Source organism: Lagopus leucura, unplaced genomic scaffold (assembly GCF_019238085.1).
Source record: "Lagopus leucura isolate 7727_CA_CO unplaced genomic scaffold, USGS_WTPT01 Super-Scaffold_73, whole genome shotgun sequence".
NCBI classification, from domain to species: domain Eukaryota; kingdom Metazoa; phylum Chordata; class Aves; order Galliformes; family Phasianidae; genus Lagopus; species Lagopus leucura.
The window spans coordinates 7,800,310-7,814,708 of NW_024962252.1; the positions used below are offsets into that span (position 1 = coordinate 7,800,310).

General features: G+C 47.6%; 1 protein-coding gene across 2 annotated transcripts in view; it reads right to left on the reverse strand.

Annotated features, from left to right (window-relative positions):
* HPCAL1 (hippocalcin like 1) overlaps positions 1-14,074 on the reverse strand; it is a 51,765-nt gene extending 37,691 nt beyond the window's left edge. For both annotated transcript variants that reach the window (XM_042891645.1, XM_042891652.1), the window contains exons 1-2: positions 13,881-14,074; positions 174-220 (exon numbers count right to left, since the gene is read on the reverse strand). The gene's annotated coding sequence lies outside the window, so the exon portion shown is untranslated. The remainder of the gene's footprint in view (positions 1-173; positions 221-13,880) is intronic.
* Positions 14,075-14,399: the final 325 nt, after the last annotated feature.

The following is a 14,399-nucleotide window of genomic DNA, read 5'->3' on the forward strand; positions in this document are numbered from 1 at the left end:
CTCTGGTGCAAAGGTAAAGCCTCCCATTTTGATGGCAACTTCATGTTCAAAGATCAGCCTGCCAGCTCTCAACACGTGCCACAAGCTGAGACAATGCACGTTCCTGCACCAGCTGCCCTATCATTCCCACGTAAGGCATAGCTCAAAAGAAGCAGGATCTGGGACGTACTCACCACCTATCTTGGAACCTCTTCAGGAAAAGTCCACAGAGCTCAATTGCCTGAAGGAGAAAACAAAACAAACATGCTTTACATCACAGTTTTCTTCTAAGGGACAGCCTTCCTTCTTTTTGGCCTCCTCTCCACAAACAAATTTTTCCAGTTCAAATCAGAATTTGTCTAAACACATGAAAGCTCTGCTACAGCTCTTGCTCTAAGTTGAGCGACAACTACTACTTCATCCTCTGCATTTGCTTTTGATTATTTGTCCTGAAAGAGAAATCAAAACCCATGTTGAAAAACACACAGATTTCTCTTGAATTTGCACAGTGATTTCTTCTGGCATTCAAAAATCTGCTGAAACCATCCCTACATCTTTTTGTAAAACACACTTCCAAAATAAGCAAGAATCAATTTCAAATTGCATCAAAATGCCGTGGTGGAAAGGTTTGCTTGATTTATGCTTTAGAATACTGCTATGCCAACATCCAAAAAGCAGGAGAAACAGCACTGGAATATAACAAGGCCTGTTCCGGGATTTCTGGAGCCATTAAGCATTGCTTTCAAAGGGCAGAATTCAGTTCTCTATCAGTTGAGCATGACACTCAAAAAAAGAATATAATAATATGCATCTTTTCAGTATCTGCCAGCTCCAAATGCCAAGGTTCATCAGCACTTAAAGAGTCACAGACAAGAGCACAAGGAGCAAGCTCACCTGGTTCTGCGATTCGTAATCTCTCAAAGTCTGTGGTTAGCAAATCGAAAATGATAAGGAAATTGGGAAACTAACTCGCTCCAGTTCCCATCCTCCCACAGAACTGCTCACAGTTCGTCCTGTTGCTCCTTGCCTCCAGCCCAATGCCTCCAGATGCTGCAATCCCACAGCTCTGCAACGAAACCCTCACAGTGCTCCATCCCAAAATAACGTAGTTGGTCCTTCCAACAAAAAAACCCAGCCACAGAGATCCCAGATAGCAACAAGCCATCCAACAGTCGCTTCCAGCACCCTACAAGGGGGAATTCCTCCTTTTGTGATTACATTCAAACCCTTCCACCACACCCTGAAGTATCCCTACTGCCAATTCATTCACCAGAGGTAACCACAAGCCTAGGTCAACACCTCCAGTACAGACAACAAACCTTCCAAATACAGATTCTGATTGTGTCCAAAGATTTGGAATCTCCCTCCTCCCCAAGCACTAGCCATTTTCCCCACTGTGACACTACTTGTTGAATCTCAACCAGTATTTTATCAAAAAATACATCAGTTACAATGCTGATAAATTGACTGACCAAGCAGTCAGGCCCATCTCTGCAACCCCCTACCAACAGCCTATGGAGACTGACCGCACACGACTTGGCCATGTACTGGACAGAAGCCTGGAGTACAGTTAGCACATCTTTGCACCATCCATAAGGAAAGAGTTTCACCAAAATTCTTCTTCCCCAGCTTCCTTCTGAGAACACCAGTAGCAAAAGACAGCTAAGATCAAAGCACATGGTATCATCTGCTCTCTTGCACACAACTGGTTGCCCTGCTATCAAAGGAAATCAGCATGTCTGACACAATCTGTTCCAGATTAATCCACGCTGCCTATTACTCATAAGCACCCGGAAGATGCTTAGGTGGGAAATAATTTATTAACTTCCAGGAAAATACTGTAATAAAAGTCAGACTGTACTGTAATTCCATCTCCTCCCATTTAAAACATTCAGCACTATATTTTTCCTTTTACATCATTACGGAAACCTCCATAATTTTCTACATGTTTTCAGAAATAATCACCAAGGAGAAACTGAAACACACCAAAGTCAAGCAGGCAGCTGAAATCAGGCTGATACACAAACCATCAGAAGAAGACAATTGCCACAAGGTGCCCTCTGCCCCGACCGCCTGCAATGCCGGCTGAGCGGCTCTGACCAAAGACCCAACCCTGCTGCGCACATCTTCCCAGCAGCTGGGGACTGTGTTATACAAACCCCTTCCCAAGGCCCAGAGAATTTGGAAAGAAAAATAAAGAAGGGAAAGAAGCCCACACCCTTTATGTGAGCGCTCCCCGATTGGTTCTCGTCCTATTTTATGCCAGCATCTTCCCTCTTTGGTGCAGATGTGAACTCCATCAGTCTTCTGCTCACAGGAAGGAAGATCAGGACTCTACTAAAGTTTCTATTACTCCCAAGATCACCAGGCAGGAACTCACAGTTGTGAACTGGCAGCAACGCAGGCATTTAAACAGAGAATTTTAGCCTCAACATCTTCTTAGAAGAAAACCCATTATTCTCATTTTTTACAGGAACGGATGTTAAGCGCTTCAGGCTGCTGACCAATGCAACCCAATGGAAAGACAACGTCACAACCAAATTGGGTCACCAGCAAAAGAGGAAATGCAAACCAGAAGCACTTCTCATCTCTGTTCTATGCCACTGGTACAAATTATCGTGCCTTCCCCATGCGTGTCACATTCAGGAGACCTTACAGAACAGCACATCAAGATGATTTGGCTGTAGTTATATGCTTAATAAAACAAAAAGCCATTTCCCAGTCCTCAACTATATTTCTGGATTCCAAAACTTTTAGGAAAAACAAAACAAAACAAAACAAAACAAACCTTGCCTATATTCTTATAATTATCCAAAACTTTTGCTCCAGCCTGAGGAGTAGAGGGTAACTGGCCAGCACATGTTAATCTCCATGTTAACAGCACAAGAAGTATTCAAATCCACTGCCAATTAAAAGTAAGGTATAATTGAATTAGCAGAAGCAACTTATGGCAGAAATTCAATTACAAAGCAGAATTAAAGGAAGAGATGTCAGTAACTTTTGGAGGCTGGGCAGGAAGAGGAGAGTGCATCAATCTACTATTTTCAGTGCTGTTAGCAGAAAGCTTAAGGAAGAGATGCGTTCAAAGAACAATTTGTAAAGGCCTTCCTCGGAAAAAGAGCTTCACTGACGGGTAAGAGAAATGAAGGTGACAAATGCTTTTTTGGTCTCATTTTCCGAGATGATTTCAACCCCATTCCATTGCGCCATGTCACAGACATTAGATGTAGTTTCTCTGTACACAACGGAGAAGCCTCAAGTGTTGGTGCTTCTCGTTCTCTAAGGGCCGCCATTTCACCCTGCTCCATCCCAGCCTCCACTTATTTCCCTCAGGCTGATACTTCTCTTGATCAGCCTCAATGCCGACTACCAGTAAGGCCCTCCCACACTTCCAAAGTCCAGCTTTCGTAACTGCACTAGGTCAAATGAATACTGTTAGTGACACTGCCGTGCTTGAGAACAGTACAACTTGTCTGCAATCCCTGTGTGCAGCTTTGGAAATAAATCCCAACGCTAGATGCTGCCTGTGCTTTGTTAGCAACGCTTCCTCACTACAATTTCATCTGGAATCTGCAGTTTCACAAAAATGTGGGCGTTTTTTTCTCTTTTTCTTACCCATGGCACAAAGAAACTCTCAGAGGGATGTATCCTCCAGGTTGCTTTGTTTTCCTCAAGGCCTTTCAATGAGGGAAGAGGCATCAGGCATTCCCCTGTCTGTCAGAGGATTTTCACTCCCCAGGCTCATTTCCAGCTCGCCTAAATCCAGCAGATCACTTGCATCACTTGGCACGCCTGTGGCTCCCAGCTAGCCTGCAGGTTAATTCTTTCTGGTTCCTGGGCAGGTTTTGCAGCCCTCACCATGCTCTAGGCTGCTACAGCTACAGATCTAGGCTAATTTAAAAGCTAATTCAAGTCTTCTATTCAGCATCCTGTTCTGACTGTAGTGCAGGTACATCTCAAGCTGTATGTCCCCTGAGGGGCTAGTAGTGCTTAGACAGATGCCTTTGTTTCACCAGATTCAAGCATCGTCCCTACTTTCTCTGCTTTGAATGCTGCCCATGGTACCTCTCCTACAACCACTTCACCTCAGCAGTATGCCTACAACACCCCCAGAAGTGCACAATAATCCAAGCACTGAATGGGAAGCAGATGTACAGGTTCTCAAGGAGTATCACAGAAGCATCTGGTTAAGTCAGGGATTGAATTTCACTCCCTCAGGTCACTGACCCAGCTGCAACTCCATCACAGAATCATAGATAGAGTCATAGAATCATTAAGGATGGAAAAGACCACTCAAATCATCTAGTTCAATCCATCCCCACCATGCCCACTGACCACATCCCTCAGTGCCACATCTCCAAGGACCTTGAGCACCTCCAGGGACAGTGACTCTACCACCCCCCTCGGCAGCCTATGCCACTGCCTCACCACTCTTTCTAAGCAGAAATGTTTCCTAACATCCGACCTGAACCTCCCTTGGTGTAACTTCAGGCCTCTCATCCTAGCCCCAGTAGCAGAGTCCATAGGTCCTAGACCTGCTTCAGCAGTCACTATGAACAGAAAACACCCCTCAATTTGCACACATCAACCTAGACACATGCACTGGGGCAAACAGGGCCAGACAACCCAAAACTCTAGATTCAATCCCTCCATTTTCATGGTGAAATTTTAGGAAATAAGCCATGCCATCACGCTCTGTTGCATACCTGCCACACCAATGTGCTATTATCAGAGTAGATACATTTCCCAGGTAATTCAAAGAGCTTGCACCTAAACTGGTAGAAGATAAAGTCTAGAGTAAGTGTTGCGCCATCTCCAAAAAGCACTCTGAGCATCCCCAAAGGTTTATTTATTGAAGACAGCTTCACTGGAGCGGTTAAAGTGAAGAACAGCCTGAAGTGTGTGGTACAGGAATCTTATCTTTGGCTGATGCTGTCACAACACAAACAATTATCCATGCCAGGCTCAGGAAAACAACAGGGGAACCAACAGAAACAGAAAAATACCCAAGCAAAAGGAAAACTTGCATGCCAACAAACGCCACAGGCTGCATGGCACTGGATCCATCTCACAGCCACAATTCTCCTGGCTTCAGAGGAGCTTTGCTCACTTCAGCCAAAGCTGAAGACTGCATTTTTTTTTTTTTTTTTTTTTTGTATTATGTGTCACATTTGGCTTACGTACATCCTGCCAGGGACTCTCACAAGCTGGCTGAGAAACACGGGCCACCGGGGATGACTGTACCCACATCAGGACAGTGAGGATGCCATACAAACATCTCCACCCAAGTTAAGCGAGTAATCAATATTTGCAGCCCAGTTTCACATAAGCAGAGCTATTTGGCTTATTAAACACAGCCCAAACTTGAGTTCTACATAAACAACTAAAAGGAAAGCATAATGACATAAGGAAGCTTTACAAATTTGAGGGCAAGCAAACAATGGTGAGGAAGGCTTTCTCGGAGCCAGGGCTTCATACTGGACGCCAAGCTGGGTAAGTTGATGTTATCACATACCTGATTCCCGAAGTAAAACATGTAAGTGCACAAACTGCACTCCATTCTGATTAGAAGATGTGCGTGTGTAAAAGAAGGGAAGGAAGGTATGGAAATTTAGTACTCCACTGTGACTAAACACATTAGATTTTATTAATTCTAATTTAAAGTGTCAGAACAAGGTGAATTATTTGCAATTAAGTATTTTTCCCTTACTGAACTGCAGGGTTTCTTTTTTTTCCAGAAAGACTAGTGACTGATGCCACACGCTGCCAGGTCAGGCTCAGACTCACACGATCAGCCATTTAGAAGGATACAGGCAGCTGAGGCCAGAACAGTGCCCGTTATTTACTCTATTTCCTCTTCTCAACTTTTTCCCAGTACAATTAACAAAATTATGTCACTGTACATTCACTGCCCAGGAAGTTTATCTCTCTCTTCCCCTTTCAGTCCTCCTTTTCATTTGCATTTCCTTGCTTCACAGGATGCTCTAAACTAAACATTATATTCAAGTTACACGACACAGACTGGGGAGGAATGGAGCAACAAGGGGAGGTCGTGGGAAGGGAGGTAGCTGCCTAGCAAATCTTAATTTAGCAGATACAGAGGGCATAGTGTCAACTGCTTTTTATTAACAGGAGATTGCAAATTTGCATCTGCTAAGGTTATCAGGTGGAAGGACACAACAGAGCAGTAGTTGAAAGAATTCAGTTTCCAAGGACTGACTGAAGCATGAACGTACTAAAAAATAAAACTACAGTGATCAGTGCTGTTACGGCATCAGGAAGCTGCTGCAAGTAACCTTAACCCTCTCTGTATATTAAGACTATTTTATGCCACATGAAAACGTGGATTCTCTGCACTCTCTGGCTGTGGAATACGCTGCTGAATTTAAAATGAGTTCATCACAAACTAGTGTTCCTGGACAGATCATTTATTCATTAAAAAAATAACACATTCTTGACTTTATAATTACAAAGGGGAAAACATCTTGAAAGCAAAGCAAAAAAACAAGGCTCTAGTTTCCTACTAACCCTCCAGAGAGCTGGGGAAGCAGCATTAAAAGCAAAAGTGCCTGTACAGTTCAATCTCTGCTTTACAGACTGTAAAATATCAGCCAAAGTTGAGGCTGATGGGCTTCCTTGCTTGCTTTCAGCCCTTGCAATCTGTGTGTGGCACAAGGTACTGGTGACACCACTCTCTGGAGCAATGGGGACATTCAAGTGACACCACTGGAAGTCCCTTCTTTCCGTAGCAGGGTGGCACTAAGGGTGCTTTTGTGGAAGCCATGTGGAAACCAAATTTGGCACATGAAACAGACTAATGGGCATGGCACAAACTCTGTCACACACCCAGGTGACAGTGAGCCACATGCCTGCTCCTGTCGCAGTCTCTCCAGGCACAGGTCAGAAGATGAACAGCAAGCTCACATGGAGAGTGATAGACACAGTCCTACCTCTGGTGATACATCAAGCCAGGATGTGTTGTCTTTCCATACAATTGCTGTTACACTAGCACACGTGCTTGTTCAAAGTCCCTGAGGAGACTTTAATATTAGTCTGCTAAGCCTACATGCACACAGCTCAACCTGCAAAAGAACAGTAGAACTGGTTTTGCAAAGCTTTAATGAAACCCCCTTGAGCAAATAATGAAGAACTTCTTTATTTTATTTTATTTTATTTTATTTTATTTTTTTTATTTTTTATTTTTTTTAAACAAATGTGGCTCAGCACGAAGTGTCCGTGGGGTCAAGAAAGAGACCCATAAGACCCCAGTGCCAGCCATGGGAGACACACCTAAAAACAAGGCTGGACAACAAGAAGCAGCCAAAGCCCACACTCCCACTACAGGTGGGCCTTAGTTGTGAAGCACCCAGAAACAGGGAGACAAGGGCCACACCAACTGTCAAGGCAGAAGATCATAGAATCACCAAGGTTGGAAAAGTCCTTGAAGATCATCAAGTCCAACCTCCAGCCCATCCCCACTGTGCCCACTGACCGCGTCCCTCAGTGCCACACCTCCACGGTTCTTGAACACCTCCATGGACGGTGACTCCACCACCTCCTTGGGCAGCCTGTGCCAATGACTGACCACTATTTTGGAGAAGAAATGTTTCCTAATATCAAGTCTGACCCTCCACTGGCACAGCTTGAGGCCATTACCTCTTGCTCTATCGCTATTACCTGGAAAAAGAGGCTCACCCTCTCCTTACCAGAACCTCCTTTCAGGGGGCATTTGTAGAGAGCGATAAGATCTCCCCTGAGAGAACTCCTCTTATCTAGATTTAGTAATTCAAGTTAGTTTGGACTCTTGACTGTGTCCTGTAGCAAGCTAGGGCTCTGGAAATGGCAAAATCAAAGCTGTCTTTCTGAATTACTCCCATAAAAATCAGCACCTGATAAATGAATTTGTTGCTGGTGCTCTCAGCTTGTAATGGCGCACTTCACTGAGAGGACAAGCCTTCTGGCAAGCAGCAGCATGCCCTGCAAACAGCTTGCTGACAGTCCCAGCTGGAGGCGATGAAAGACACAGGCAAGTGTCAAGAGAGCCAAGAGTGGAGAAGGCACCTTTAGCAATGCTAAAAGGCTTGAATGTGACAAAACCTGCCTGCAGCGAACCGTTTTGGCACGGTGCCCCTGTTGGTGTCTTCTGAGGATCCAGTAGGACCTCAGTAGATGTCAGCCATGACAAAAGGACAGATTCTTCAGTGCCACCAGGACTGGGGCCTGGCCGTGCATGCTTGTCTGCAGCATCAAGACAGCCCTGCAGAGCGGGAGAGGAGGGCTGGGGGGAGGTTCAAGCTGAAGAGCAGTCCTCCCTCACCCTGTGTGTCTCCTGAGGGAAAGGCAGCTCTTGTAAGGGCACATAATGGTGAGGTTCAGGAACAAACGCCATTTTAAGAACCATGACATGAGGAGAACAGAAAGCTGTGGCAGGAGGCTTCAGAGCTCACTCTTACTTGCTTTCAAACCATTACCACAGCTCCAATTACCCTCAGCTGGAAGGAAACCCAATTTCCATTAAAAAAAAAATAAAATAAAACCATAATAAGCTTCTGATGTATCCTCTGACAATCAAAGCAAGCCCCAGCTCAGCCTGGCAGAATGGCTTCCCACAGCCTGAGCATGGATCCAGCCACAGTCCCTAAGAAAGCCAAGGGAAAGGAGCTGACAACGCCTTTCCATCTCAGTGGGTTTGCTCCAAATCAAGCCTAATCTGAGAGGAACAAGTCTCCTTGTGTTTGCTGTGGGCTTTGAAGTACTGGGCTCTCTGCAGTGCTAGGTTTGGCTCATCACCCCTCCGGGCCTTGCTCCACTGCAGGATGCAGCCACCGAGGTGTTATTGCACAAAGACAGGAGAGAGGGCTGATGTAGAAACTCCTGCTCATTTATGTCGATATGGCTTTCAGACTGGTCACAAAAGGTGACTGAAGTATCTGCATTTCCAACCACAAACCCCACACACTTCAGCTCAAAAACAATACAGCTCAGTGCAGTGGAAATCAAAGCAGTGCCTAATCACTGAGAGCTTTTATGCTGATTCCACTTTCTTCTCTCTACTGTACAGTAACTGTAGCCATCTCTTCACAAGAGCATTAGAAGGACAAAAAGCAGCAAGAGGAAATTAAACCAAGCAGTGACACAAAACGGACGAATAATTTCAGAAGACACTTGCTCTGCAAGCTGGAGGCAACAGCAGGAGCAAAAGAGGCAGCAGCAGGAGCTTGCTCAGGGCTGCGCTTTGGGAGCGTTTTGAGATGCAGCAGCCACAATGCAGTGAGCCACAGCTCTTTCCAGGCAGCTGCTTCCAAGCCAAAGTTTTAAGTTGCAGTGCTCTCTTCAGCTCTGGTGGAGGGAATAAAGGTTTTTCCAGTGTCTTCTAATAGACTTAACAGATGTTGCTCCGAGGCCCTTTCCTAAGCACCATGAAGTACTCTTGCTTTCTGTATGTTTGCTTTCAATCACTCAGTTTAATAAATGAGCTCCATGCTGCTGGAGATGCACACCCAGCATCCTCCCTGCTCACCCCTGCTGCCAGCTTGCAGACTGCTGCCCTTGCCCCTTGAGAAGCTTTGTTCTAAGAAATGCAAAATGATACTCTCTGAGAAACTATTTACTTGTTTAAAAAAAGCCTGGATAAAGGGGAAAGGCAAACACTGCCCCACCAGTGCTAACTGCTCTGACAGCAGCGAACACAGCAGGATCAGTAGCAGCAAGCTCTCTCCCTTCACACAACAGAAGAGCTGCCAAGAAGAGAGAATCCTGCTCACAGTGCCCTTTAGAGAAACCTAGAAAAAATCCTACTACCTCAGCACAGCAAAAAGCATCCATTCTGCACAAGGCACATTCAGAGAGGTGAATTAGAAACACAGAAGGCACGGCCACCAGAAGGCTTTTTCTGTTTGTTTTTTTTTTACCTCCCACCACAGCCACCTTCACCTATGCAAAATGATGTTGTAGGAGCCACGTGCCAATTCCCAAGCATCAGAAAGATCTGTTTCCCAAGCCCATGCCCAAGCTGTACACTATCCATCACCCCCTGAAAGGAGATTGTGGTGAGGTGGGGGTCAGCCTCTTCACCCAGGTAACAGTGACAGGATGAGAGGGAATGGCCTCATGTTGTGTTAGAGGTGGTTCAGGTTGGATATTAGGAAACATTTCTTCTCATAAAAACTGATGGGGCACTGGCACAGGCTGCCCAGGGAGGCTGTGGGGTCACTGTCACTGGAGGTGTTCAAAGAACAAGGAGATGTGGCACGGAGGGATGTGGTCAGCGGGCAGAGTGGAGATGGGTTTGTATTTGGACAACATGATCTTAGTGGTCTTTTTCACTTTAATGACTGATTCTATGATCACAGCCAGGAGCAAGGTTCATAATTCCTTCAAAACACAAGTTTGGTATTTGCACACCAGCACACACAAGTGCACACACACCATCCCTTTTACTCCACTGCTCTCTGTGAGATGCTTCCTGCACTTCCACTTGTGGGAAGCACGTTCCCAATGCTGGCATGCTGCATGGCTGCAGAATTGGAAACAAACACCTCTGCTACTCTGACTAGCATGCCGGTTAATTCCTTATGATAAACACATTGTCTGAAACAGAAATTCAGTTTAATTGCAAAACCAGCTGCTTCAGCTTAGCCAATCCTCCTGGCACAAGCATCAGGATTTCAGTATGCCTTGCTTCTAGTGAGCATCTCTGAGGCCAAAGCAGCCTTTTGGGACTTGGCCTCCCGCCCTTGAGGTCTCCAGCTGTCCCTGCCAGCCAAACCCAGTGCTTTCTAATCCAGCTGGAGTTTTGAAGGTTTACCATCAGCCAGACACCTTTCTGATGAGGTTAAGATCACAGCCACTGAAATCCTAGCAGACATCATTTTTTTCTCTCAGTTGCATAAAGTGCATTTATTTCCTTACGAAAGTCTAGGCAGAAAAGAAAAGATGGCCTCCTAAAATCGTGTCTGTAGAAGTCATCAACAAAACTGGCAGGTCTCAAAGGACGGTGTGTTAGCTGTACGTAACTATAGCTATGCCTAGGTTGTCGTCCTGCTTTTTTGCCAGACAGATATCAAGTAGACCGTGTTGCTCTATACAGGTAGTTCAGTCATCAGGAAAAATGTTTAAGCGTGCAAGTGAAGAGAAAAGCTGATCGGGTTGTAGAGGGTATCTTTTGCACCGAATGTTGCCAATGTCAGTTTCTACAGAACTCAACTAACACAAAATCTTTAAACTCCTTGCTTCTTTCTTTGACTTTAAAGAGAAACACACCTACAGAACAAGCAATGCTGGAACAGCACAAAGAACCATTTGCCGTTACTTCTGCACTGGTTATTCGCAAGTCCCTATAAACCCCCTAATTATAAGCAGCATCTTTTACTGTCAGCGGCACATTTTGTGCTGTGCAGCCCAGGAGACATGCAGTATCTCTCACATTACAAGTTGGATGCAGCCTCCTGGCTCCTGCCTCCTAATTGCAGCACGGACAGTGCAAGGGAGTGCATCATTCATTGTGCAGCCCATCCTATTATATATCCAGCCATTTGCACTGGACTTCCAGAAAAGAACCGTTTCCAGAAGGTTCAGCTGAAGAATTCACACTCCCAGCTGCTAAAAGAACCTGGAGCTCCTTCATGGAGAATGCAGTCCCACCATTTAAGGCTCATGGGATCACTGCCTCTGGAGTGTGACAACAGGCAGATATTTATACGGAAAAGTCAGGCAATGTAGAAATCAATGGGTTAATTAGCAGATTAGCAAAGTACAACCAACCCGTGACAGCTTTTACTCACCAGAAGGCTGATAAAGTGGAGATAATTGTTTGCACTCCTTATACTCTCTGGGATGGCAGAGGATTATTGGAACGATGGAAATTTCAGGCATTGATTTAAAACATTTTCTGCTCATTAAAGCTAAACCCCAAGCATTTTGCAAGAGCAAAGCCTCCCAAAACTCATAGCGTGGGATTCCACATGATGCAGTGATGCAGCCAGCATGGGCTACCCCTTGCCAACAGAAAGCAGCTTCGCTCTGAGTTAAGCCTCATGAAGGTACTCAACTTGGGCACTGCAACTGTTTCCTAACATACAGTGAACAAAGAAACCAATCCCATGTACAACCACTATGGGAAGCACACCAGGAACAAGGGAAAGAGAACATTTCAGGAAAAATAGTCAGTTTTTGTTCCACTTGCTGGAAATTGTTGGCATTTGTTACTGAAGCCGACCTAGGAGTCAGGTTTGAATGAAGGAGCAGCAGCTCCGCAAGAGAGAGATCCCCTTCCCACGAGCATCAGCGCATCTCACACACACACACAGAGCACAGTCTCAATCCTTACAGTCTCGTGTCACTGAGAGCAAGAAAAAATCCCTACAGTAGAATTCTAACTCAACTGCCACTTGGTTTACCAGCATTCTCATCCCTGTCAAATCAAGGTAATCAATACATCAGAAAGTATCGCGCAACTTCAAAAATACAGTAAATGATGCTGCACAAATATTTTTTAATCACAACCATTCTGAATCACAGATCAAGTTGGATTTCTTTGGGTTTTGTTTTTGTGTTTTTTTTCTTCTGCAGTCACAGTCCCCGAGCTGACTGTTGCTCAGGCTACATCAGCCTGAACCAGCGGTCTGTGCCTGTCTCTTGAACCCGGTGCCAGCCCTGCACCCAGCTGTAACAGAGAGCCCCTGCAGCTGGCACAGCTCTCCCCACCCAGCACTGCTCCCCAAGAAGATGAAGCCACGCCAACAAAAAGCGCTTTTTTTTGCCAGGGTAGCTGACAGCAGACTAACACTGCTGCCAGCATTGCGACATCCATTCGAGAGCAGCAAGCGGTTCGTTTTTTTTTCCTCCACTACACAGTTTCCTACACTTTAAGCCAGACAAAACCATTACACTGTAGGCAAGAAGCGAAGACCAGAAGAAAGCAGGTGTGGTCGAGAGGCAGCGCTGCCGGCTGGCATCTCCCCATCTCGCGTAGGCAAAGATGCGCGCAGACTGCCTTTCCGCGAGCCTCACCGCACCAGATGACAGCCGAGGCACGCAGCTACTGTGCGATCCGCTCGCGTGCGGAGAAGGGAAGGGCCCCGGGGTTCAGCACCGGCGGCGATGCGGTCCCCGTGCGTGGGCACACGCAGCATCCTCGGCACCGCGCGATGCCGCGGGACCCACCCAGGGCGGCTGCTGCCCGAACGCCCGCCGGGCTGTGCCGAGAGGCGCCGGGAGCGTTCGTACCCACAGCCACAACAAAACGGCTCCCATTGAGAAAACGCGTCGGGGACGGAACAATTGCCTCCTCCGTTTGTTTTCCCCGCAAAGAAAACTCCGTCTCTCTGCCACATTTACATTTGTGAATGGGACTACAGTACAGCCTTCGGCTCCACCACTCGCCTAGCAATATTCCTGCGGAAATAAAACCGGCGTTTTCTCATACGCACACAAACTACCCAGCCGCCTTCTCCCAAACTGAGCCGAAACTTCCCCGCCCGGCAGTCCGCCCGTGAGCCCCCGCCCGCTGCGGTCGCTGCTCCCTCCGCTTCCCGGAGCGCCCGCAAAGCCGGCGCGGGGCACCGCGCGAACATCGGCCGCTGCCCCCGGCTCCGGGGGGGGGAAGGGGGCGGGGAGGCAACCGAAGCGGAGTCGTTCAGCAACGGCGTTCCGCCAGGGCCGGTTCGGGAGGCGGCAGTAGGAAGTAAGATTTTAGGGAGCCGACTGACTCGTGCGGCGCGAACTTCGCCGGGTCTAAGATCCGCACGCGGAACGCGCGGATCCCCGCGTCCGTCCTTCCCAGCAACCGCACGGCGCTCGGCACCGCGCACCGAAAACGCAGCGCCACGGCCGGCGGCGGCCGCGCATCCCCGGCGCTGCCCCCGTCGCCCCCCGTCCCGCCCGCAGCCCGCGCCCCTCACCCGGCTGCGGAGCGGTCCCGCGGCGGCCTCCCGGCAGCTACAACTCCGCGGCGGAGCCCGGGCGAGCCGCACGCCTGCGGAGCGGCGGCGAGCGGGGAGGAAAAGAGGAAATGAGCGGGAGGCGCATTGGAGGGAGGGGGAGGAAGGAGCCGCCGCCGAGGGAGCGAGCGGGAAAGCGAGGCAAGGAGCGCAACTTCCCCGCGGGGCAGCGGCGGCGCCGGGGGGCGGAGCGCGGCAGTACCCCGCAGCCCTGCGCAGCGCCGCGCCCCGCCGGGGCCGCCCGCCCGCCCGCCGCCACTTGGTATCGCCCGGCCGCCGCGGGGCAGGAAGTGCGGGGCGGCGGGGAAAAGTTTATCTCTCTGTTTTTCTATTTTTGTAATTCTCTTTTTTTAATTATTTTTTTAATCTATTTTTTGTTTTTTTTTCCTTTTTTTTTTTTTTTTACTTTTAACCCCAGTGCGAACAAGGAAGCGCTCTGCCGCAGGCCCTACAACGAGTTCTGCCGCCGCAGCCAGCGCG